The 26,471-nt window shown below is 49.0% G+C and overlaps 1 protein-coding gene across 1 annotated transcript in view; it reads left to right on the plus strand.

Annotated features, from left to right (window-relative positions):
* TCFL5 (transcription factor like 5) overlaps positions 1-26,471 on the plus strand; it is a 1,268,784-nt gene that overhangs the window by 494,443 nt on the left and 747,870 nt on the right. The gene's annotated exons all lie outside the window — the stretch shown is intronic.

Here is a 26,471-nt window from a genome sequence, read left to right on the forward strand (position 1 = left end):
TAGCTGACGCGTAGTTGGCTATGGTTTATTATGGCCACCCACCACTATTTGGACAGATTGAAGCAGAGTACCTCGGAAGATTCCTGATTTTAAATGTAGGATAAGTTAACAATGCCCCATACTTTGAGCCCAAACCCACACCAAAATCGACTCGCCATTACCAATGAAACAAAGTCTGCATTCTGGGCATCCTCTCATGAGCCGAGTCCACCCTGATGAGAAGAGCAAGGCTTGGGTGACAGTGGAAATCTTAGTGCCACTCACCTTGAGGGAGTAAGGTACAGTTCTGTACTTTGGATGAATAGGGGCGATTTTGGTGGTAGCCAAGAATCCATGCGAGGGCTGTGACAAAGTCACTGCCGAGAAATGCAGTGAGGGGGACCCTGACGGCCCGGGATAGCTGCATGCTCCCTAATGCCAACCCCTGAGGATGTTTAAGGAGGATCCTCAAGTTTTTCTCCCCATTCCAATCTTCTGCAGCTAGGCTACCCCTATAACTCCATGGGTACAGGGAAGCCAATTAACAGTTAAGGGCAGTGAACACCGCAAGTAGCCATTCAGAAGAGATGAGTGACACGCATGCCAACTGCGGGGTACCATGCTTTAATACGGACGCTGCCATGATAGGGCTTCCTGAATCTAAGTTGCTTCCTACATGTTGTGACCTTTTCCCACTGAGCCGTTGGCTGCCCATCCTTGATCCAATCATTAGCGGCCACACATAGGTTAGGGGACGGGCAAAGGACTGTCAACCAACAAAAATCTAAAACCAATAACCCTTGCAAGTTTCCCCACTTAAACCCTCACTGTCCCATAAGCATTAAAGCCCATATAAGTAAGGCAGCTAGAACCAACACAGGTCGAGTCAGTATGAATGCGGATTGGCAGAGTGGAGGTGTATGGAGAGACCGAGAGAGAACAAAGGGAAATGGGAGGTGTTGAAGGAGGGAAGGACAAGGAGAGAATAGGGAGAAGGGAAAGAAAGGAATTGGAGAAGGAAAAGACAATAAAAGAGAAGGAAGATTAATGGAAAAGAAGGTGCTGGAGGAGAGACAAGCGAGCCAGTAGGAGGTTGAAGGCGATCCAGAGAAAGGGGAAGGAGCATGTCATCGGAAGCAGTAAAGGTGAAAGATCAAGACATGTGTTTGCAGTAGGTAGGGAGGCTCAGATGCTGAAACAGCATTAGCCAAGCCAAAAGAGGTAGAGGCTGGAAGGGGTGGTGGGAGATGGAAGGTGAGACCAGTGCGTCCAGTGCTGGGGTGCGGTCATGGTACTTACTTGGACAAGAGAAGCAGAACATGTTGTAGCCCTGGAGCCAGATATTGGTTAGCTAGCCTAAAGACGTAATGTCCAACAGACGTAGAGAGAGAGAGAGACCCAATACAGAATTCATGCCTGTCTGGAACCATAGTACAGATTCTGGAGAGCAGCAAACCACAGTCAATGTTTCACCCTTGGCTTGGGGGCTTGTGTCTTGAAAAGAGTTTGATAATCAACCCATGAAAGAGAGGGAAGACATCAACTAGCCTCTGAATTTCAACAGACCACCACCCTGAAAGGCCATTATTCAATAGCGACAACTAGAGAAGGTGTAGTATCGGATATCACAGAGAACTGAGAGTGACCTTGTGCGGGCTGCCTGTGCGTTAGAAATGAATACAAAAATAAAATAAAAAATAATGGTGAATCATCTGTGCTTGGGTCAGTCCCTGATCAAAAACCTTTCTGTTGGACTGAATTAAATCCTTTTATTGAAATCTGATTTGAGTCACTGGTGACCTGTCCATTGCCTGGTCAGTGACATAAGGTATAACAAGTGAGATCACAGGACTTGACTCAGAAGGATCCTCCCCACCCATGAGAGGTAGGGTTTCAGAAACCGGCTAGGTTTATATAGCAGCTCTACTTTATCAGCCAATATCCAAACAGGACACCATGGAGAGTCCTTGGACTCCTCCAGCACTGACCGTACCTTTACAGGCTAGCTCCCTTCACCTGGGTCAGTAGTACCGAGAAAGCTCTGGCCTAGCTTCACCGTATGAATGATGCAAGGATGTTTCTCCAACTGAGAGTGAGTTAGCCCTAAGATCAGACCCCCTGGAAGCACTGCTCACATCCGCTAATAAGTTTTGACTGTATCCCTATGGTATACTAAACATCTTTTAGGAATTAAAACGTCCTAACCAGCCTAAACGTTCTCTGGCTTAGGTCCCACCTCACATCCTTCTAATTTCCCCAGGTAGAGGAGAAGGTAACACCCCTTGTAGTCGAGGTACTAGCTAAACATTGTTTGAGCACACCTATGAAGTTAGGAAAGCTAACGGTTTTTGGGGACTTGAAGACCATAGTGAGCCAAATTATATGACTTAACCTCCACATATTGTGCTACAAAGAAAATTGAAAGGGGAAGACATTTGAGCATGTTTTAATACATTTCGAATGTACAGCTGAAAATGTGGTTTTCAGATACGAGATTTTAGAAAAATCTACTTTGCTGATGAAGAACTGCAAGCCATGAATCAGATTCTGATCCCTGATGGGGAACCCACATTCAATGATCGGAATTCTGAGAGTTTTGAGAGTCTAGCGGAGGACCCATAATATAGGCAAATTCCACTGGATCTTCAGTTGCTTGGACTGGGTATCAGCCACTTTGCAGGGGACACGCTGTCTCTGGGTGGCCCAGTCACTGGCAGTGTGTGGGAGCTTTTCAGTGTGCCCCGTTCAGTCAAGGGCTGTCCCGGCTGTGCTGCTCACCTGATTGTGCCATGTGTCTTAAGAAAAACCTCCTGCCCATAACATTTCCCCTCTCACTGAATTCCAGGTCTGGGACCAGGTTTCAACAGCTGCACATGGGACAAGCTTTCTGTAGTTTGCCAGGTCCCTGCAGCAGTTCCTCTAGATTTTGGTGCCATCATCTGTGTCTGGGAGCTCTTTAGCATGCCGTGCTGTCCCAGGGGCTGACCCAGTTGTGTTAAATTCTTTGTCCAAGTGTTCTTCTCTCTGTGTTATCTATTGACATTTGTTTAGCCCGCTTTCATTTTCCTCAACCTAATCCGTATCCTTTAGCTCCTTGGTACTTTCTTAAGTGAAAAACAGAAAACTGACTATTCAGTGCCTTCAAAATTCTCGAGCCACTCATGATCTTCATATTTGACAAGGTGAAACCTCATACTTTCAGCTTTAAATAAATTGTGCTCTAAATCGGCCCTTAGAATTGTTCAAAGTAATCAACTACTGCTCCAATGCCATTTAATCTACTTCGGTACACCCCTGCATGTTTATACTTTGTTGTTACAGTTAAACAAATACAGACTGCAATGCAGTCCAAACCACTTTGACTTATGGACTTGCTCCTTCTCCAGCATGGGGTCTGGCATGGATTCACATGCTCATGAATATTCCCCGTCGTCAGGCTGGGAATCCTCGGTAAAGAAAAAACCAGTATCAGTTTCGTTTCTGATCTGTCTTTCGTAGTAATAACCAATCACTGGTCTCTGCGTCATACTGACCACAGCCAATGACTGCCCTCTACCTAAGCACCGCCTCTGGCAGCCATCTTCAGATTTTTACCGCACGTTCATGTGTTGGGATCCTCGTGCTATTGCTCTCGAGCGTTAGTGCTATTTTTTCACGTTTTTTCTCAAAAACTTCGTTTTTTTTCGGTCAAAAGAGCCTCAAGCTCCACGGACTCTCCATCCGATCAACGGGGACCCGTGTCGGATTCGTCTGCGCCCCTCAAGGGTGAAGATTTTGTCGAGCTACGCTTTTGGAGGACTCCAGAAGTTTCTCAGGCCCGGACATGGCCCAGGAGAAGGGAAGCTCGACGCCCGGAAAGCTGTTCAGGATCTGCCCTGGATGCCAGCTGCAGAACGTCTTTAAGGAGGACGAACACTCCTTTTGTCTCTACTGCTTACATGAGGACAAGACGCACGTGGAGAAGGACTGTGCGTTTTGCGGCAACATGTCGGAGCGGACCATGAAGGACCGCCATCAACGTCTCGCCAACTGGCTGGAAGGGAAGAGCCCGTCAGGCGAGAAGAAGAGGAAGAAATCCGAGCGGTCTTCTAAGACCTTTGAGGACGCCCCGGCGACGGGGGTCCAACACAAGGCCAAGCACCGCGAGTCCGCTGGCACCGGGAGCGCCGAACGGTCGGGCTCTACGGGCGCCAGGCAGGGCGCACCCTCCCCGGCACCTTCAGCCACGAGCCAACGCTCTGGGTCGGGTAAGAGGAAGGGCGAGCACCCGGCGAAGCTCCTGGATAGGCCCCGGTCGAGCTCGAAGGCCCCATCTGAGGGGGAGCGAGGCAGTGTCCCCCCCCTCAAGGATAAGGCGGTGAGCACACCTAAGGTGGTGAAGGCCTTAATCCATCCGGCCAAGCCCTCTATCGAAACTGTCGCGGCGGCCCTGGCTCAGCCTGTGGAGGCTACACCAGTGGTGGCGACCTCGGGGCTCAGTCTCCCTGCCACCTCGGAGGGAGTCCTCTTTTGTGCCCATCGATAGGACCCCCGTGAAATCCCCGGCGGGGAAGAAAAAGGGGGGCAGGGCGTCGTCGTAGATTCGGCCTCAACCTCGGAGGAGGAGCTGATTGAGGTCTTAAGCCACAGCCTTGGCGTAGAAGAAGACCGGCCCGTCGGGATGGATCCCGACGCAGGCGACGACGACATCGTCGAGGGTGCCGACGGGGCCCCTGATTGCCTGTCGGATTCCCCTCTGCCAGCGCCGCAAGACAACTCGGCGGCCATTTTGTTGGCTATACAGTCCTTATGTTCAGAGATAAGGACGAGACTACCGTTGCCGACGGAGGAACCTCTCCCGTCGGGGGATCCGGGACCTTCTGGTGTTCCCCCGCCCAAGAAAAGAAGGATTCACCCTCCACCTCCTTTTCAGCCGTCGCGCCCCGTCCAGCCCTCCTCCCCGTCCACCCGAGGGGATGATACGGGGACTGACACGGCAGCGACGGGTACGGACGACGAGGTATACGACGAGGATCTACCGTCGTCACCTCCCACCAGGGCTTCTCCGCCCGACGAGATTGGATCGTTCCACTCCATGATCGCCAGGGCATCCGAGCTTTTCCAACTCTGCCCTGAGGAGAAGAAAAAGGAAGGATTCCTTTATCGGCGGCGCGAGGCCAAGAGGAAGACTGTCCTCGCGGTGCCTCTACTGGACGACATTTGGGATGAGGGCCTCGCCCTCCTCAAGAACCCTTCCACGACGCCAGCTAGAAGAGACCGGTACGAGAAGAAGTACCGGGTCCCGGACACGGCCCCCCTGTGCCTCCGGGCGCAGCCTACCCCGGACTCCGTCGTCTCTGCGGCGGCCAGGAAGAAAGCGGGGGGGGGGGGTGCGGCCTCCACATCGACTTCCCCACCGGACAGCGAGGGAAAGAAATTGGACGCTATGGGACGCAGGGTCATCTCGTCTGCAGCGACGACGATTAAAGCGGCCAACGCCTTCGCTATCGTGGCCCGCTACGACAGGGAGCTATGGTACAAACTGGTTCCCCTGCTGGACTTCCTACCGGACGACAAGAGGGCGGATGCCCTGGAGATCCTACAGGAAGGTGAGGTGGCGTCGGACCACGCCATCACTATTGCGACGGACATCGCCGACACTGGGTTTCGCCAGTTGGGCAACGGCGTGTGCCTTAGGCGGCGTGGATGGCTCAAGGCTACGGACTTCCGTCAAGACGTACAGACCAGAGTCCTGGACATGCCGTTCGATGGGAACAACCTGTTTGGGAAAACAGTGGACGATTCCCTTCAGGCCATTAAAGCGGACACCGAGACGGCCCGGGCCCTTGGGGTTCTGCAGCAACGACGGACGCCCTTTCGGAGCAGCGGAGGCAAGGGCGCCTCCAAAGGTTCCGGCGGCGGTTTCTCCACCTACCGTCAAGCGGCCCGCTCGTCGTCTCAGGAGGCCTACAGAGGACGAGGCAAGTCTGGCGGACCCCGCCGTCGTCGCCAAGGAGGTCAAGGCGGCAAAGCCTCGTCGAAACAGGATTGAACCGGCCGTGGGGTCGGGCCCCCACCGAAGCACCCCGGTGGGAGGCCGGCTGGCGAGCTTCGTCAGCGCGTGGGAGTCCATCTCCACCGACCGTTGGGTGCTGGACGCCTTAGCCCGGGGCCACGCGCTCGAGTTTCAAAGAAGGTGCCCGCGCGTCCCCCCCGTGGCCAGGAAAGAGCTTCACGTCCCTCAGCTTCTCCTGGAGGTAAAGGCGATGCTCAGGAAAAGCGCCATCGAACTCGTCCCAAAGAGGCTTCGGGGCTCCGGAGTTTACTCGAGATACTTCCTCGTGAAGAAGAAGACGGGAGGATGGCGCCCCATCCTAGACCTGCGACGTCTGAACAAGTTCATCAAGGCGCAGAAGTTCCGGATGGTCACACTCCAGCACGTCCTGGGTCAGCTGGAGGAAGGAGACTTCCTGTCGTCGTTGGATTTGGAGGATGCCTACTTCCATATTCCCATCCTAAAGGGGCACCGAAAATTCCTCAGGTTTGTGGTCCAAGGGCGTCACTACCAGTTCAAAGCCCTCCCCTTCGGACTACGGTCGGCACTCAGGGTATTCACCAAGTGCCTTGCACCGGTGGCGGCGCAGCTGCGCCGCGAGGGGATCCACGTCTACCCCTACCTGGACGACTGGCTCATCCGAGCCAAGACGAAGGAGCTCGCCGTGGAGCACACGGCAAGGACCGTCCAACTTCTCACGGACCTGGGATTCTCCGTGAACTATGCCAAGTCCCACCTGGTACCCGCGCAAAACGCACTGTTTCTGGGAGCGAAGCTCGACACAGTGTCCCTTCTGGCCTCCCCGTCGGAGGAAAGGACCAGGTCCATCCTGGGCAAGGTACAGCGGATGTTGGTTTCCGACGCGGCCAAGGTGAGGTCCATCAAGTCCCTCCTCGGAATGATGTCTTCCTGCATCTACCTCATTCCCATGTGCAGGCTCCGGATGCGCCCGTTGCAGGAGTTCCTGGACGCGCGCTGGATCCAAACGACGGGCAGCTTCGAGGAGAGGATCACACTCGACGAGAGTTTCTGCCGAGCGGTCCGGTGGTGGGGCAACCGCGCGCATCTGACGGCGGGCATGGACTTCCAGACCCCAGACCACCAGGAGACAGTGACCACGGATGCCTCCCTGGAAGGGTGGGGAGCGCACACCGAAAATCTGCACGCGTCGGAGAAGTCCCTCCATATCAACGTCCTGGAGCTCAGTGCAGTGTTCTGGGCCCTCAGGTCCTTCCTTCCGTCCCTCAAGGGCAAGGTGGTGAGGATCTTCACCGACAACACCACCACCATGTTTTACATCAGGAAACAGGGCGGAACCAGGTCCCCAGCGCTGTCCAAGGAGGCGCAGGACCTGTGGCATTGGGCCGTCGCCCAAAGGATGTTTCTGGTGCCGTTTCATCTGGCAGGGATAAAAAACACCATCGCCGACTCACTCAGCAGGGAGCTGCGCTCGTGCCACGAGTGGGAACTACGGCAGGATCTAGTGGATCGCCTCTTCCGACGGTGGGGCACACCCCAGATCGACCTGTTCGCGACGGCGACGAACTCCAAGTGCCGGAGGTTCGCCAGCAGGTTTCCCCAGGCGAGGAGCATGGGCGATGCTTTCTCGTTCCCCTGGGAGGGCCTGTTCCTCTACGCGTTCCCTCCTTTGCCACTGCTAATCCGGCTCGTCAACCAGCTCAAGAGGTCACGGTGCAGGATGATCCTCGTCGCACCTGCGTGGCCGAGGCAGATATGGTTCCCGGACCTTCTGGACTTGTCAGCGTCCCCGCCAATCAAGCTGCCGGTGGACGCGGATCTACTCTCCAGGGAAGGAGGCGCCATCCTCCCACGACCCGAAATCGCTGAACTTGCTGGGCTGGCTCCTGCAGCGCTAGAGTTTGGAGGATACGACATACCGGCCGACTGCAGAGAGGTTCTTGCAAAGGCCAGGGCGTCCTCGACTCTTAAATGCTACGGACACAAATGGAAGAAGTTCTCTGTCTGGTGCCACGCACAGAAGATTAACCCTCTACGGATTACGGCTCCCCAGGTACTGCCGTACCTGCTGACGCTGGCCAAAGCTGGACTGGCACACGCGTCCATCAAGATTCATCTTGCTGCGATCTCCCGATACACCAGAACCACGGGCCGGACGTCCTTGTGGTCTCATCGTCTGGTGAAAGAGTTCATGAAGGGGCTGTTCAGATCGTTCCCGCCGGTGAAGGCTCCGGCCCCGGCGTGGGAGCTCAACGTGGTGCTGACCAAGCTCATGGGACCTCCGTTCGAGCCTCTGCACTCGGCCCCGTTGAAGTTTTTGTCGTGGAAAACAGCGTTTCTTGTGGCCATCACCTCCGCACGACGGGTGGGAAAGATCCAGGCCCTTTCATGCAAGGCCCCGTACTTGACTTTTCACGACACGAGGGTAGTGCTCAGGACGCACCCCTCCTTCATGCCCAAGGTACCGTCGGACTTCCATCTAAACGAACCCTTGGTGTTGCCTGTGTTCTTCCCGTCGCCTTCGTCGCCGGCTGAGAGGACTTTGCACTCACTGGATGTGGCTAGAGCGCTGAAGTTCTACGTGGACCGCACGAAGTGTTTTCGGAAGACGTCACAACTCTTTGTGAACTTTGGACCTGTCAATCAGGGGAAGGCTCTCTCGAAGGCTTCCATTTCCAGATGGCTCTCCGGCTGTATCATGTACTGTCATCGGTTGGCAAACCGACCGCTGCCTGGCCGTCCGAGAGCCCATTCCACCAGAGCGATCGCAGCTACCACGGCGTTCCTTTCTGGTGTGCCCCTGCTGGACATATGCAGGGCTGCTACGTGGAGGTCGACGCACACCTTCACGAAATTCTACTGCGTCGATCGGGATTCCAGGGAGGAGTCCAGGGTCGGCCAAGCAGTGCTGCGCAACCTGTTCGCCTGAGGTGAGCCTGGTGAGGAGGTAAGATGCTTAATGTTGAGTTTGATGTACTGCTTAATGTTGAGCCTTTGCCACCTCCCGTGGTTGTGCATGTGTGTACTGCTATGTATTCTTTATTCATGAGCATGTGAATCCATGCCAGACCCCATGCTGGAGAAGGAACAAGTTACTTACCTGTAACTGTTGTTCTCCAGCATGGGTCTGGCATGGATTCACATGCGAACCCTCCCGCCTACCCCTCTGCGGCTCTTCACTTGGTCATACTGCCACTTCACGTGCTTCCAAATCTGAAGATGGCTGCCAGAGGCGGTGCTTAGGTAGAGGGCAGTCATTGGCTGTGGTCAGTATGACGCAGAGACCAGTGATTGGTTATTACTACGAAAGACAGATCAGAAACGAAACTGATACTGGTTTTTTCTTTACCGAGGATTCCCAGCCTGACGACGGGGAATATTCATGAGCATGTGAATCCATGCCAGACCCATGCTGGAGAACAACAGTTACAGGTAAGTAACTTGTTCCTTATCTATTCTTCCGCTAGGTGGTCTCTCGCCCGGTTGTTTGCATTAAAAGCCAGATAATAAAGGGCTATAACATAGCCTTGCATGTTACAAGCCTGTTAAAACTGTATGCCAGTCTGGCACATTTTACACATCAGTTGTGTTTTTGTCTTTTTTTAGTAAATTTGTTATTGTGTTGTCTCACTTTTTCCATTTCCTGTACGTTTTCTATCCCATTTACCTTATCTGTGAAACCACAGAGGCTATCTAGAGACTTAATCCCTATTTGAACTTCCCATGTTAGTATGCCTGTGGGTAGACCTACTCTGTCTCAGCCACTATTAAACTGTTCTTACTAAATTAAATGCACATTCGGTTGTATCTAATACCTTTGCGGTTCACGTTGGCTCATACATAGCCAACTGGATATTCTATACATTACCAAAGGTTGACAGAAACCTACTCTTAATATTCAAGATTTACATGTCCCCGAAAATTACTCTTTACTCCATCTTGATCGTCTTAACTGCATTGCTACTGGCGCAATGGAGATTTTAAAAATAGATTATAAAATGTGTCTTGTTGATTCTGTATTTTTCTCATTGTTTTTTTTTATTACAGCTGCTCCTTTATATTATTCATACTTTCACCTTTATTTTCCTCTCTGTTTCTAAGGTATCTATGGGACTAATTTGCTACTGTATGGCATGTAAAGTGTTTTAACAGCCTGCAAATATTTTCTTTGGTGATTTTAGTGTACAGTGGAATAATGCCATGATTCTCTTCAACATAGCTAAGCCTGTGAGAATGGACTGATTACCAGGTGACTCCTTTTTCTTTGCATATTTCAGTTTGCCAACTACTTATACTCAGTTCAAACCTTTAATTCAGTCTTTTAAGATCTCCCATGCTGCTTTAATTGAGTCCTTCATGCTTGCGCTATCTCTCTCTAATAAATCGTCTCTTGATCGTACTGGTGTAAATTCTTTGTCCAAGTGTTCTTCTCTCTGTGTTATCTATTGCCATCTGTTTAGCTCGCTTTCATTTTCTTCAACCTAATCAGTATCCATTAGCTCCTTGGTACTTTCTTAAGTAAAAAACAGAAAACTGACTATTCAGCGCCTTCAAAATTCTCGAGCCACTCATGATCTTCATATTTGACAAGGTGAAACATCATACTTTCAGCTTTAAATAAATTGTTCTCTAAATAGGCCCTTAGAATTGTTCAAAGTAATCAACTACCGCTCTAATACCCTTTAATCTACTTCGGTACACCCTTGCATTTTTATACTTTGTTGTTATAGTTAAACAAATACAGACTACATTGCAGTCCAAACCACTTTGATTCCCTGGTATTGGCTCCTCCTATTAAATATTCTAGACCTGATATACTCATTTTTGGCTCCCTTTGGTGACTACTTCTTTTAGTGAGGGAATATTCTCTGGCTCTTTGAAAGGTGTCAAGTTTTCCCACCTTTAAAGATACATGGCTTCGACCTCACAGACTTAGTGAGCTATCAACTCATCACCAACCTTCCTTTCTTGGGGAAATGTTTGGAAAGTTTTGCAGCAGATCATCTCTCTCGGTACTTATCTATCCACTCCCTTCTTTGAGACTATCATTCTGGCTTCCTGCCTTGGTGTAGCTTGTAGAGAGCTACCACTTCAGGTGATGGATGATGTCTTACGTGTGCTGGATTCGAGAGGCGACTTCTTGAGCTCTCATCTACGTTAAACATTCAACCATGGAGTTATGACTAATATTGCATCCTCCTTTATGGGTTTCAGTGTTTCTGGCATGGTTCTCTTCCTTTCGAATAGATTGTGTCCTCCCACGTATACCTAATTTTATTCTGCTTCAGAATTTTTTCAAGCAAAGGGCGCTGCATGGCGATGTTGGTCGACTCGATGTCCCTCGGAGGCCTCCGTCTCGATGTCGACGTCATCGATAGTATAAAGCGTGCGCAGCGACCGTTGGTTTCAGGTCTGTTTTTCCACTAAAGTTATTGCTTCGGATACGGTACGCTTCGGTGCCTATTGAGAATCTTTGAGTATATTATTGAAAATGGCATCATCGTCGGCATCTTCGACCCAGAGATCACGGTTTAAGAAGTGCCAAGATTGTGGGGCGAAGATGTCTCTTACGGACCCCCATCAGGTGTGTCTGTGGTGCATCGCTTCCTCTCATGCTACCTTCGACTGTACGGCCTGCCTATCGATGATGGCGAAAGCCCTGAAAGAGCGAAGAGGAAAATTAGCGGCAAGTAGGTCAAAATCCCCTTCTATGACCCGTCGAAAAAAGTGTCTTCAGACGAGTCAAGAAATATTTCCCCTTGTTGTAAAAAGACAGAGATCAAGATCACTCAGTGGTTCTCACCACTCATCTTCACAGCGGTTGACGAAAAGGCACCATATGTCGCCGTCTTCGTTGTCAAGTTCCTCCCCAGAAAGTGTTAAATGCCCCACGAAATAGGCCTCTCCAGCTGGGTGGGAGAAGTTCAGAATAAAAATGATGCAAGTTTTTGTGAATGCAGCCTTGATCCCCCCCCTTAAACTCATGAAAGCCACGGGCCGAAAAACTCGACAAGAAAAAGGATAAGGGCAAAAACCATGTGCCCTTGGGCCCGGAAGGCAAAGGAAAATCTCCTCGAGCGGTCAAAGGATCCCTCGAGTCGAGTCAAATCTTCCTCAAGGAAGAAGTCATCGACGCCATCAGCGCTGAACGCCTCCTCATCGGATCATGGCAAGTACTCAACGCCATAGGCATTAGATAAGTCCTCAACGCCTAAAGCGTTGAAGCCCCCGACGTCGACTGTGTCGAAGATTTCTTTATCACCATCAACGCCATCGAGGATCACAGAAAAGGTGTATACACTATTACCAAGAAATTACTTCTTTGAGTCACTTTCTTCCATTTATGAGGAAGCAGAACATTCTTCTGATTTACGACCTTTTGGTCTTCAGTATGGAACACCTGGGGTCCCTGAGCCTTTCATCTCTGAGGAATCAAGGATAAACAACTTACAGGAGTCCCTGAAGAATGCAAGTGGACTAGATACGTCCCCAGAATTAGAGTTTGGGAGACTGGACCCTACTGACAATGCTGAAGGGTCTTATAGACCGTTAGTGTCCAGTGTGGTAGATTATATGGGGCGAAAAAGACATACAGCAATATACGAACAGGATGATTTGACTGACATCCTAGATAAGGGACCTGAGGAGGATCCTATTCTTCCTTTTCATGTGGCATTGCAAAGGAGAGTGAGTACAAATTGGGAGATGCCAGAATTGATTTCGACTGTGACTACAAAATTAACATCAAAATACAGGGCGTCCAGTAGTGACCCCACTTACTTGACAAAGCATCCCACTCCTGCAAGTTTAGTGGTACAAGCTGCCACCGCAACCTCTAAACAGAATGCATACCCAACTATTTCCCCAGACAGAGATGACAAGCGTTACGACGCTTGGGCCAAAAGGTTTTCTCTGCGGGAAGTATGGCCCTAAGGTCAGAAAATGCTACGTGCACGTTGGCCAGATTCATTCACACTATTTGGGAAATGTGTAGCAATGGCGGTTGATCATATCCCCGAAGGGGAGGAAAGGGACCGATTTTTAAATCTAGTCAAGGATGGGAAAGATGTTATGTGTGAATCCCTCCAGACAGGTCTCGACACTGCTGATCGCTTCAGCATGTCCTTTGATGGCACACATTTATTTGATAGCAAGGCTGACGAGAGCCTGGAAAAGTTGCAGATCTCTAAAGCGGCAGCAAAGTCCCGGTGCTGCTATTAGACAGACATGAAACTGCTCCACTGGCACACCTTGGTGGGGTAGGTCCTTTCCCTTTTACTCCTCAGTATGAAGGGGGAGAGGATTGTCCAATCAAAGAGGTCAGAAAAGCTTTCCCTGTTGTGGACCGGGAAGAGGTACTGTTAGGCAGAAACCTCTGCAGTTCCCTCTGGGACCACTGCAAAAGATTTAGGACTACAGGTGTTTGGCAGTAAACCCACTTGGTAGCAGTCTGTAACACACAGATTCACTTGGTAGCTGTGGCTGAGCAGTCAGACTTCCCTCAAGAAGAGTTAGGCAGTATACAGAGTATTCAGAATAGGTCAAGAGGACACAGTAGAACAAGTAAACACTGACCAGGGCTTGGTGTAAAAGAGATATAATTATTTATTTAAAACCACGTCTAGAAAAACACACAGGCACTAATAGTAAGCAATTCAAAAACACAGTCACTAAAAGATAGACACTCCCTTAAAAGAATATTAGACAAGTCTTAAGTAAAGCCCCACCTATTTCCAGACAGCGGTGAGCGCTTAACGTAGATGGCACTCTAATAGTTCGTTTTAAAAAGGGAGAGAAAAGCAGAGAACAGATTGAAACAGATCCCAACACTTTTTCAAGAACACAACAAGGGAGGAAGGCAAAGTAAAACCGTGAAGTTAGAGTTCAAGAGGCCGGATTCACTTTCAGAGGATCCAAACGAAATGTGTCCAAGGTCACACGGCTGCAATGCACAAAGGTCTTGTAAAGGTTCAAAAAGGAGTTGGACCACAGAAAGGGACCAGTTAGAGGGTCAAGGCGGCCAGCCCAGTCCAGAAGGTTAAGGAGTTATTATTACCTTGTAGCAATCTTTAGAAAGGGAGGCCTGGCGGACACGGTACCTTAAAGTGGTGAGAACTCTCCAGCGGCGGCAGTTGTTCCTGGCAGCGGGTGGAAGTCGGTGTTTCGTCCGGGGGAAGAGAGGATCTCATTGTGGATGAAGACAGGAGTCCGTTGCACTGCCAGGGAAGAAACCAGCCGCAGAGTTTCTCAGGTACAAGGAGCGGTCCGGTGATTCGCGGTTCAGTGGTGAGTGGCTATCCGGCTGCCGGGGTGCTTGGCATGGGCAGTTCAACCACAAACCGGGCTGGGGTGCGAAGAAAGAAAGGAAAACTGGTTGTGCCCACCAGTCAGGGGAAGAAGCCTCTCCAGCCGGGAGATCTTCTCCGTCGTCGGGAAGTGGTGAGTCGGTTCTGCATGGCTCCACCGGTGGTGTTGTTGTGGTAGGTCGGCTCAGCTTCTCCCTCGTTGGATTCTCAGGTCCTGTGGCGACTTCTGAAGTTCCAGTCCCCAAAGCCCTGCTTTTATGCAGAAAACCCCCATTCACTCAGCCTAGCTGTCACTCAAACATGCTAAGTGGTGAGCCGGCCGGCTCACCACTTGGGCCAATCACACAAGAGTGCGACCCGAGTTACCAAGGTAACTCGGTCCAGGGTGCCTAAACCCCCTGCCACACCCCCTGTGGTACCCAGACAGAGTGGCACCACTTTTGGAGGCTTCTGTGGAGAAGCCCGCCAAAAAGTGGAACAAAGGGCTCGACTTGGGTTGGAGTCACAGAAGAGAACACAAACGCCATTTTAGAATCGAGTCTTGGCAAAAAATACCAACCGGAGAATTAATATTAATTAAATAAACCGGCGGTATGTTCGAGGCTATGAGAATTAAATAATTAAAGTTGGTACCCTCGAACAATGGGAAAATCCCATAGGAAAATATTTGCGGTCAAATATTAAAAGTAGTTTCCACTGCCACCAGCCAAAACTCGATCAGGGGGGACGGAGCTCGATCAGGGGGGGATGGAGACGTGCCCCCTGGACTAACAGACCCCGGGGCAATCGAATTGCCCCGACCAGTACGTCCACAATATGATGGTTTGTACTGGTTTCTGTTAATAATTTGGGACTAGTAAAGCCAATGGTGACTTTACATGCCCTGGGAGACAGTAGTCAGTCCCAGGGTATGGATAGTTCGAGGCTACCAATTTTAATTATTTAATTCTCATTGCCTCGAACATATCGCCGGTTTATTTAATTAATATTAATTCTCCGGTGGGGTATGGTGGGGTGTCACTATGACACCCCTGTGTTACTGCACGGAGGGTGCTGTGTAACACACATAGGAAAAAAACATATGAGACCCTATGGAGTAAAGGACCCCATAGCCCATAAAACACATTACCAGTCAAAGGAATACCATTAATCATGTCCAAGAGTGGGAGGAAAAGAGTCTCATTCTTGGCAGGAGGAAAAAAACAAACTCCAGAAATCCAGCAAAGCTGCTGGGGGACTCACTAGGTTAGGAAATTCAGCCTAAAGAGAGAATTCTCCCTAACACTCGCCCCCCAGACTAAGGGACAGGAGGATTTCATCCACTCCTGGATGAACCTCATACCTCTAGTCGATGACATACATCCTAGAGAGTCCATCAGCATTTTGATGGTGACACCCTGACCTGTGCTCAATGGTGAAATCAAACCCTTGAAGGCAGATTGACCATCTCAATAGTTTTGGATTTTCCCCTTTCATTTGCATTAACCATCTCAAGGGTTGGTGGTCAGTCTGAATGACAAAAGTAGATCCATACAAGTATGGTCTAAACTTCTTCAGTGCCCACACAATAGCAAAGCATTCTCTTTCGATTGTTGCCCACCTTGTCTCAGGATCCTTCAGCTTTCGGCTGATGAAGCAAATGGGGTGCTCCCTACCTTTCCCATCCAGTTGACTGAGGACTACACCTATTCCTACATTGGAAGCATCTGTTTGCACAATGAAAGTCTGGTGGTAGTCAGGAGCTCCGAGTACTGGGGCTTGGCAAAGAGCCTTTTTCACGGTTTCAAAGGCCTGATTGCGTTCCTCATTCCATCTAACCTTTTTAGGGAATTTAGGAGACGAGATGACATTCAGTGGAGAAGCTATGGACCCATAGTTCTCAATGAAATTCCTGTAATACCCAGTGAGACCTAAGAAGGCTCTCACCTGGGTCTGAGTAGTAGGTGTTGTCCAATTTTGCACAGCTTCAATCTTACTGGACAAAGGCCTTATTTCTCCACCTCCTACCTCATGTCCAAGGTAGACCACTTTACTCTGTCCAATCTGGCATTTACTTGCCTTTATGGCCAGTTTGGCCTTTCCAAGAGCCTGCAAAACATACCTCAGGTGGTCCACATGTTCCTCCCAGGAATTGCTGAATACTGCTATGTCATCCAAGTACGCCAAGCAGAAGTCCTCCATCCCATTCAGAACCTGGTTTACCATCCTTTGAAACGTAGCAGGTGCATTTTTCAATCCAAAAGGCATAACCTTAAACTGGTATAAGCCAACTGAGGTAGAAAATGCAGTTTGCTCCTTGGCATGGTCTGTCAGGGCTATTTGCCAATAGCCTGACGCCAAGTCAAATGTGCTGAGGAACTTGGCTGCACCAAGTCTATCCACCAACTCATCTGTCCTTGGCAAAGGGTTGGCATCAGTCTTGGTGACTGCATTAAGAGCTCTGTAGTCCACACAGAATCTAAGTTCTTTAGATCCTGCCTTTGGTACTAACACAACTGGGCTAGACCATGGACTAGTAGAGGGCTCTATTACCCCGAGATCAAGCATCTTGTTGACCTCACCTTTGATGTGGGTTCTTACATGTTCTGACATTCTATATCCTCTGCTTTTGACTGGCAGACAGTCACCAGTGAGTGTCATGCTGTCCCCAAGGGGTCAAGCCTGGTGAAAGTGAGAACAGAGAGGCAAACTGATTCAACATAGTTTTGCACTTTTCCTGTTGCTCAGGTGTCAGATTTGAAGCGAGATTTACTCCTTCAATCTTTTCGTCCAAAGGTAAGCCTCTGAGGAGATCAGGAAGAGCTTCACTCTCTTCTTCTTCCTCTGATGATGCTAGAAGCAAAGCTCCTACATCAGGTCTGGAGACATACGCTTTTAGTCTGTTGGTGTGGAAGACTGTTGGAGTCTCCTTGGGGTTGCCCAAGTCCACCAGATAGTTGACCTCTCCAAGTTTACCCACAACTTTGAAGGGTCCCATCCATTTGTCTTGCAAGGCCCTCTGCCTTGTGGGAATCATAACGAGAACTAGCTGGTCTTGAGTAAACTCAACCATGTTAGCCTTTTGGCCATGCCAGTGCTTGACCAATGCTTGTCCAGCTTTCAAGTTATCACTTGCTTCTGCCATCATTTGTGACATTCTCCTGCGGAGACCTATCACATAGTCAGACACTCTGACTGGCTTTGGGGAAGGAGCACTCTCCAGCCCCTCCTTGATCAGGGCCAATGGACCTCTGACCGGATCACCATAGAGAAGTTCAAAGGGAGAATAACCAACTCCCTCCTGAGGGACTTCTCTATAAGCAAAGAGAAGGCATGGCAGTAGAAGGTCCCACTTTCTTTTAAGGGGGTTCTCTAAAGCACCTATCATGCTCTTCATGGTTCTGTTGAACCTTTCAACCAGCCTATTGGTCTGAGGGTGGTATGCGGTTGAGAACTTGGAAGTAACTCCGCAGGTTTTCGACATGGCTTTCATGTAGTGGGACATAAAATTTGACCCCCTGTCAGAGATTACTTCCTTAGGAAACCCACCCCTGGTAAAAATACCAAGGAGGGCCTTAGCCACAGCCGGAGCTGTAACAGTCCTCATAGGAATTGCCTCAGGGTACCTAGTAGCATGGTCTACTACAACAAGTATAAACCTGTTGCCTGAGGAAGTTGGAGGATCAAGGGGACCAACAATGTCAATCCCTACTCTCTCAAATGGGACTCCCACAACTGGTAGAGGCACTAAAGGTGCCACATTCTTGGATCCAACCTTACCAGAAGTCTGGCAGGTGTGGCAGCTCCTGCAGTATTTATCTACTTCAGCCCCCATCTTTGGCCAATAGAAGTACAGTGAGAGCCTTTCCTTAGTCTTCTTGAAACTCAAGTGAACAGCCAAAGGAATCTCATGGGCTAACTGCAAGAACTGTGGTCTGTTCTCTTGGGGTACTACAAGACGTTTGTTGTCCCCAGGTGCAGACTCCGTTGGTTCACTGTAGAAGAGGCCATCTTCCCAGTGTAACCTATATTTCCCAGGCTCTTGCCCTTCAGCCTGAGCATTTGCCTGGTGGCGAAGACCTTCCAGAGTTGGACATTCTCTCTGTCCCTTACTGAAGTCTGCCCTGTTGGGTCCACCTTCTGCCAGTAAAGACTGCAGCTCAGGATGGTCAACACAGGATCCAGATCTCCAATGAGTTCCTGGCCTTACACTAGCTCTTCTTCAGAGTCCAGTTCAACCACACAGGGTTGTACCTCCCTCTCAGCCTCAGCTGGAGGGGGAGATACGGGTGTAACTTTGGACAACCTCGGGGAAGTCCTTGTTGGCTGCACTGGAGTGCTGACTGCTGGTTTCTTGTTAGAAGTCTTAGGTTTCCCCTTTGCTTCTGGTTTCTTAGAGACAGCAGCTGACATCTCTAGTGGAGCAGGAGTGATCTCTTTCTTTATCATCTCCTTGGGAGTACCTCATGGTTCTCTCCCTTGCAGGTCTGGTGAGCTCCTGTAACCTTTTACTAGGAGGTCTGGGGGTATGTGACTCTACTCCAAGGGTTTTCAAGTCATTACTCAGCAGAACCCTTCCTGGTACCTCACTTTGTATGCTGTCAGGTATCTTCGCAGTCATGTCATTACACTGGATGAGAACTGGTAATTGGGGAAGCATCTGCACAGGCCCTCCAGCTAACTTGGTGAGGCGTTTGGGTGCCTTAGCAACATCCTCAGCCTGAAAAACGATTTGTCCACCACAGTTATGCTGGCCCCAGTGTCCCTAATGGCAGGAGTCTCCTGACCATTCACCTGGACACTGTCCTTATAATACTCTTTAGTATTATCTGGGATAGAATTATAGACATCTAAGTTCTGTTGTTCCCACAGACCCAGAGACACTAAAGAAACACTAGCTGAGACTCCAATGGGTTCATCAGCCAGTAATAGAAAGTTTCCACTTGCCATTTGTACTTCTCCTCTGGAGGGAAGGCTAAGGAGACAAGCTGGACCCCTGAAGGTTTACCCTTACATCTGGGATCTCCTTTCACATGGTCAGTAGAGCCACAAACAAAGCATTTACCAAATGCTTTCTGGAATGGTGGCTTGTTCTGACCTCCTTCTGGTTTGGCACCAGGAGGTACGCTAGCCTGATTTGGTTTCCCTGGTGGCTTACCCTTTTGGTTCTGTTTGGGGCCCTCTTTGGAATTGGAATTATTAGAATTCTCTTTGGAGTCCTTTTTTGGCTGTTTTCCCTCATCCTTTTTCTGAGTGGCCCCAGAATCCTCGTGAGTGGCCCTGTTGGCAACCCACAAGTCAGCAGCCTTAGATAACTTCCTGGAATCTAATTCCTGTGAATCAGCCAAGTGCTGTCTGAGCTCAGGAGAGCAGGCATCATAAATTGACTCCAACATTACAAGATTCTTCATTCCTTCATAAGTCTTAACTCTGTAACCCTTAATCCATCCCTCTAAGTTTTTCAAACTTTCACTCACCCAGGTAGCCCAAGGAGTAACATCATGCTTTCTGAGGGTCCTAAACCTCTTAAGGTACTGGGAAGGGGTCTTCCCAAATCTAGCTATCTTCACACATTCATAATCCTTCTTATCCACCTCCCCCAACTCCATTACCACATCGGTTGCAACAGGGGGAAGCCTAGAGAACAACCAGGGAAGTAACTCATTCCCTGTGATGTCCTGGAGCCCATGATTATACTCAAACATTTTCAACCAATCCAACACATCCAATCTAGGTTCATACATACCCACTAATTCCTTAGGCATCTGGGGTCTTTTGGGACTGGAACTCCTAGAAGAACCAGAGGAGAGAGAAGCATTTTCCACAGACAACTTTTTCATTTCTAACTCATGATTAAGCTCTATTTCTCTGAGTCTTAACTCAGCTTGCTTCTGCTCAGCCTGGGCATTCATTCTTCTGAACTCTAGCTCTTGGTTTCTTTCAGATTGAGCTAAAAAACGTTTGTACTCTAATTCAAGCTTCATTTTTTCAAGTTCAAAATAAGCAGGGTTACATGTGGGACCTGGTATGGGCCCAGTAGGTACAGTAGGTAAGGCAGATAGAGGCACAGAGTGGCTAACTTCATTAGGTTCACTTTCCTCTTCTGACTCATTCTCAAGACTTTGATTCAGATCAATACCATCACTGTTTTCTACATTTGCTGGGGGGGTAGATTCATCTGTACCACCCAGACTTTGGTTTTCTAACAATCTTTCTATAAATTCCATTTTCTTGCCCTTCTCAGAGAGGTTCTTATGTCTACACAATCCTTTTAAGCAATCAGCAGTTTTGGCAGACAATGATTCTAGGGTATAACTCTCCATAGCAGACATAGTTAGAAAAGCAGCTTTTTAGTGCTAAGCTCTGTGGTTAGTTGTCCTAAAGTGTTCAACAAGCACTCTAAAGTGTATACTCAATACAAATCCCACCGCTGTACACCATTGTTAGGCAGAAACCTGTGCAGTTCCCTCTGGGACCACTGCAAAAGATTTAGGACTACAGGTGTTTGGCAATACACCCACTTGGTAGCAGTCTGTACCACACAGATTCACTTGGTAGCTGTGGCTGAGCAGTCGGACTTCCCTCAAGAAGAGTTAGGCAGTATACAGAGTATTCACAATAGGTCAAGAGGACACAGTAGAACAAGTAAACACTGACCAGGGCTTGGTGTAAAATAGATATAATTATTTATTTAAAACCACATCTAGAAAAACACACAGGCACTAATAGTAAGCAATTAAAAAACACGGTCACTAAAAGATATACACTCCCTTAAAAGAACATTAGACACGTTTTAAGTAAAGCCCCACTTATTTTCAGACAGCGGTGAGCGCTTAACGTAGATGGCACTCTAATAGTTCGTTTTAAAAAGGGAGAGAAAAGCAGAGAACAGATTGAAACAGATTCCAACACTTTTTCAAGAACACAACAAGAGAGGAAGGCAAAGTAAAACCGTGAAGTTAGAGTTCAAGAGGCCGGATCCACTTTCAGAGGATCCAAACGAAATGTGTCCAATGTCACACGGTTGCAGTGCACAAAGGTCTTGTAAAGGTTCTAAAAGGAGTTGGACCACAGAAAGGGACCAGTTAGAGGGTCAATGCGGCCAGCCCAGTCCAGAAGGTTAAGGAGTTATTATTACCTTGTAGCAATCTTTAGAAAGGGAGGCCTGGCGGACACGGTACCTTAAAGTGGTGAGAACGCTCCAGCGGGGGCAGTTGTTCCTGGCAGCGGGTGCAAGTCGGTGCTTCGTCCGGAGGAAGAGAGGATATCGTCGTGGAGGAAGACAGGAGTCCGATGCACTGCCAGGGAAGAAACCAGCCGCAGAGTTTCTCAGATACAAGGAGCGGTCCGGTGATTCGCGGTTCAGTGGTGAGTGGCTATCCGGCTGCCGGGGTGCTTGGCACGGGCAGTTCGACCACAAACCGGGCTGGGGTGCGAAGAAAGAAAGGAAAACTGGTTGTGCCCACCAGTCAGGGGAAGAAGCCTCTCCAGCCGGGAGATCTTCTCTGTTGTTGGGAAGTGGTGAGTCGGTTCTGCATGGCTCCACCGGTGGTGTCGTTGTGGTAGGTCGGCTCAGCTTCTCCCTCGTCTGATTCTCAGGTCCTGTGGTGACTTCTGAAGTTCCAGTCCCCAAAGCCCTGCTTTTATGCAGAAAACCCCCATTCACTCAGCCTAGTTGTCACTCAAACATGCTAAGTGGTGAGCCGGCCGGCTCACCACTTGGGCCAATCACACAAGAGTGCGATCCGAGTTACCAAGGTAACTCGGTCCAGGGTGCCTAAACCCCCTCCCACACCCCCTGTGGTACCCAGAGTGGCACCACTTTTGGAGGCTTTTGTGGAGAAGCCCGCCAAAAAGTGGAACAAAGGGCTCGACTTGGGTTGGAGTCACAGAAGAGAACACAAACGCCATTTTAGAATCGAGTCTTGGCAAAAAATACCAACAGGAGAATTAATATTAATTAAATAAACCAGCGGTACGTTCGAGGCTATGAGAATTAAATAATTAAAGTTGGTAGCCTCGAGCAATGGGAAAATCCCATAGGAAAATATTCGCGATCGAATATAAAAAGTAGTTTCCACTGCCACCAGCCAAAACTCGATCAGGGGGGGATGGAGACGTGCCCCCTGGACTAACAGACCCCGGGGCAATCGAATTGCCCCGACCAGTACATCCACAATATGATGGTTTGTACTGGTTTCTGTTAATAATTTGGGACTAGTAAAGCCAATGGTCACTTTACATGCCCTGGGAGACAGTAGTCAGTCCCAGGGTATGGAGTCTATGGTGGGGTGTCACTATGACACCCCTGTGTTACTGCACGGAGGGTGCTGTGTAACACACATAGGAAAAAAACGAGAGACCCTATGGAATAAAGGACCCCATTGCCCATAAAACACATTACAAGTCAAAGGAATACCATTAATCATGTCCAAGAGTGGGAGGAAAAGAGTCTCACTCTTGGCAGGAGGAAAAAAACAAACTCCAGAAATCCAGCAAAGCTGCTGGGGGACTCACTAGGTTAGGAAATTCAGCCTAAAGAGAAAATTCTCCCTAACAGGTACTAGAACCGGCCAGGCAGCGGCTGCTTTACCATCGACTGCTCCAGCCGTCTCAAAACCTCTGAGGTCTTCGTTCACAAGACCCCAGTGGGAGGCAGACTCTCACTGCATCTGAAAGAATGGGGAGGCATTACTTCAGATGCATGGGCATTGGAAACAGTTGCCCGGGGTTCCTGCATTGCCTTTCAAAAAAAGCCTCTGTCATCCTCCAGGGAACAGCTCTTTCAAAGTTCCAGATCCGCTCCCTATGCAGGAAATATTAACCCCGCTAGAGAAAGGTGCCATAGAACTAGTACTTGTAGCGGAGAGGAACTAGGATTGGTACTCCCTGTACTTTCTAATTCCAAACAAGGACAGAGGATTGAGACCCATCTTAGACTTAAGAGACTTGAACAAGTTCCTCAGGAAGGACAAGTTCAAGATGGTTACCCTTTCTCAGATCCTTCAGGCCCTCCAGCTTCAGGACTGGATAGTATCATTGGACCTTCAGGATGCTTACTTTCATGTGCCAATCCATCACTGTCATGCTGAGAACCTGGTGTCTGCAGAAGCTGCTGAACCGCCGACAATCCACCCAAAATGTGGCACTCTGAGCTGACATATATATATATAACTGCTCAGTTTACCTCACTTTCAGGGGAAAGGGGGAAGGGACAAAGAAACAAACACCAGGCTGGAAGCTATCAACTCGCTGGTTCTTCGCCTGTAGTTAAAACATAAACATGCAATATACCTCATTACTCATGGGTTACTATACTAACCTTAAACTCTAAATCCTTTACCAAAATAGTTTAAAAACCATACCTGGTACTTCTCTTCAGAATGCCCAGAGAAGTGATAAGCAGACAAGACTTCCTTACTTGTGGACCAGAATCTTATAGATCTTTCAGCCTTCTCAGTAGGTCCAAGAATGTAATTTAACTTTGTAGTTAGTCTGCTGAATCCTAAGATTCTTGAACAAGGTCTTCAAGTAAGTAAAAAGTTCTTTTAAGTTCTTGTATTTGTTTTTAATATTTTCTTTGTAGAGTGTCTTTTTCTCAGGAACGAATTTAACTTGCGATGGAATCTTCACGTTAAAAGCCAACACACGCGCTAAAATCCAAAACCGCGGGAAAAAATCACACGCGCTTTTCTCCAAGTCGTGGGAAATTCGCACACGCGCTGACAATTCAAATCACGGGAAAAAACACACGCGCTTTTCTCCAAGTCGCGGGAAATACGCACACGCGCTGACAATCCAATTCGCGGGTAAAACGCACTCGCGCTAAAGTCAAAGACGCGATATAAATTACACGCGCTAAAGTCCAACTCACGAATAAATACGCTCACGCGCAAAAAACCAAATCGCGAGGAAAAAAAACACACGCGCTTATTTATCACGCAGAAAAAACCCTCGCGTAAACGAACAGTAAACGCGAGTCCAAAGTTCACGCTCGCGCTTCACTCTCACGCGCAGAGACACACGCACAGGCTCAAAGTAACGGTAAAAACTCACGCGCTAGTTTGAATTTACACGTAGCGATAAAAACAAACGTACGCGCTTCAATCTTTTTAGTTACAGATTTGCGATTTCAATCCCTTAGATAAATATAACCTTTTAACAAAGTTCAACAAAACTGGAAAGTCACTTATCTTGTGAATGAGACTCCTGTCCTGTGTCTCCACCAAAATCCAAACACGACTCCTGTTGTACTTTCAGATCTTCCGCTCAACTGCTAGAAACTTGTCACCCTTGACAAAGTAAGCAGGAGCTACAAGGCACACGACCTCTCAGCTGGGCAAGGACGATGAAAGGCAGTTTAGAATGTTCATTGTCCTCCCTATAAACAATCTCCAGCCAATCAGAATTTAGACTGAGAACCTCCATCTTGGCTTGGGGCAATCTCCATAGACTGCAATGAAGGTTAAGGGCAAAATTGGCTGTTTAAAAATATAACCCATAATAACTTCCTAAAACCTTTCTATACTAAATATGTGTCTCCCCTGACCCAATGTAAATGAGTATATGATACTGTATGTAAAGAATATGTCACTCCAATCTGACAGTACCTGACAGTCACAAGCACAGACAGTACCTGAGGTTCGCGGTTAGCAGTTCTCATTATCAGTTTTGAGTTCTGCCATTTGGGCTGACCTCCACCCCAAGGGTTTTTATCAAGTTAATGGTTGTGGTGGCAGCGAGTCGCAGGAGAAGGGGATTCACGTCTACCCCTACCTGGACGATTGGCTGATCAGTGCCAGTTCCCCGAACAGGCCCTGGAACATCTCAGCTTCACCTGATATTCCCTTCACAGACTGGGCTTCTCCCTCAACTTTAAGAAGTCTCACATGATACCATCTCAAAAGCTCCTTTTCATTGGAGCATTCCCAGATGCATCTCTGGGAAAAGCCTTGCCACAAGAGGTGAAGGCTTACAATATTCTGCTGATGGGCCCCAAAATCGAGACTGCCCGGCATCTCCCGGCCTTCGACTTAGAGGTTTCTCGGCCTCATGGAATCTTGCCTTTTCCTGGTCCCACAGGCACGCCTGAGAATGAGATCTCTCCAGAGGGCTCTCAGGACACAATGGTCTCGATTCTCAGGCAAGATGTCAGATCTCCTTCAGGTCGCAAGCAGTCGCTCAGGATCTCCTGTGAGAACCTTTTTGGCAACCATGGCTGGAGATAAATGTAGTAATGGACGCCTCACTCACAGGGTGGGGAACATACCAATGACCTGACAATCAGCGGTCGCTGGTCTCCATCAGTCCAAACTACATATCGACCTGTTGGAGCCGAGGGCAATCAGACTAGCGCTGATGGCCTTTCTACCCTCTATACGGGGAAAGAACGTTCTGATAATGACGGACAACACAGTGGACATGTACTACCTCAACAAGAGAGGAGGTGTAGGATCACTACCACTGTGCAGAGAAGCAATGCAGCTCTGGTTCTTTGCAATTAAAAAATGAATCACCCTATCAGCAGTTCATCTAGATGGAGTGGAGAACACGGCGGCGGACGCTCTGAGCAGGCAGAGCAAAGTCTCCCACGAGTGGGAACTAGCTCAGGAAGCCCTTCAAGAGATATTCACCCTTTGGGGAACCCCTCAAGTGGATCTCTTTGCGACCGGTGTCAACCGGAAGTGCGAACGGTACTGCTCAAGGGAATTTCCGCTATGAGGAGCTCTAGGAGACGCGTTTGTAGTGGACTGGGAGTTTCCACTCCTGTACGCATTTCCTCCAATCCCGGCATTCCACAAGTCATCAGGAGGTTGAGGAGGTTCAGGAAATCCATGATCCTAATTGCTCCGGATTGGGTCGGGAGGATGTGGTACCCGGACTTTCTGAATATGTCCATCTGCCCTCCAATACGTCTTCCACAAAGAAAGGACCTTCTGTCTCGAGAGAGGAGGATCAGGTTCTCCATCCAGAGGTCAAGACTCTCAACCTTCACGCATGGTTTCTGAGAGGTTGAGATACAAGGATTGGGACCTCCTGGAAGACGTAATGGAGATTTTGCTTTCGGCCAGAAGGTTAGCAACAAAGTCCTTGTACCGCTGCCGTTGGAAAACATTCTGCAGCTGCTACTGGGATCCGTTTACATGCAGTACGCCTATGGTGTTATCATTCTTATTACACCTGCCCAACCTGGG

This window comes from Ambystoma mexicanum, chromosome 3p (assembly GCF_040938575.1).
Source record: "Ambystoma mexicanum isolate Mex_15411 chromosome 3p, UKY_AmexF1_1, whole genome shotgun sequence".
Taxonomy (NCBI): Eukaryota; Metazoa; Chordata; class Amphibia; order Caudata; family Ambystomatidae; genus Ambystoma; species Ambystoma mexicanum.